Source organism: Nomascus leucogenys, chromosome 22a, assembly GCF_006542625.1.
Source record: "Nomascus leucogenys isolate Asia chromosome 22a, Asia_NLE_v1, whole genome shotgun sequence".
NCBI classification, from domain to species: domain Eukaryota; kingdom Metazoa; phylum Chordata; class Mammalia; order Primates; family Hylobatidae; genus Nomascus; species Nomascus leucogenys.
The window spans coordinates 48,828,025-48,828,681 of record NC_044402.1 but is presented as its reverse complement, the minus strand read 5'-3'; the positions used below and the strand labels follow the sequence as shown (position 1 = coordinate 48,828,681).

At 50.2% G+C, this 657-nt stretch overlaps 1 non-coding gene across 1 annotated transcript; it reads left to right on the top strand.

The window, feature by feature from the left end:
* On the top strand, nucleotides 1-73 carry TRNAV-CAC. The gene has a single exon. It is a non-coding gene; the product is annotated as a tRNA-Val (tRNA).
* The last annotated feature ends 584 nt before the right edge of the window (nucleotides 74-657 follow it).

Here is a 657-nt window from a genome sequence, read left to right as displayed (position 1 = left end):
GTTTCTGTAGTGTAGCGGTTATCACGTTCGCCTCACACGCGAAAGGTCCCCGGTTCGAAACCGGGCAGAAACAACCTGTACTTTTGAGGAATCCTTAGCTGAATTTCTCAGTGCACGTTTTTAGAATTGCATCCCCGCACCATCTTTAGCCGTTTAGGAGGGAAGGTTCTCCTTGTCACCTGTGGTGTGCATATAAGCCGAAGTATCCTTGCCGCCTTTCTCCCACCAGAGCCCTTCCGGTTTTCGACAAGGAGAAAGTCCTCTTCAAAGTCAACTGTCCATGGCTACTCGGGTGGACATGAATAGACCCAAGCAATTTTTTGCCGAACAAATTATTATTATAATTGATGCTCTCATCTTCTGGTCCCCACAAAGACCTCAAGGACTTAGTTCGCAGGCAACTTGAACGATCTTTCCGCTCAGGAACATTTTTCCTGCAGGGTCAATGTGAGGCCGAGACTTTTCCGAAAGCCACCGTTTCCGGGAGCACTGAGCCAGACCCGCCTCTCCAGGTGCATGCTGGGCTCCAGTCGCTCACTCGCTGCTCGTAAGCCTCGCTCCATGAGATCATCACAAGGTTCCACTTAGACTCAGGACGCTCCAGGAAGATTTGGAGAGGAAGTAGGGTGTTTTCCTGTGTGTACATGTACTGAGGTC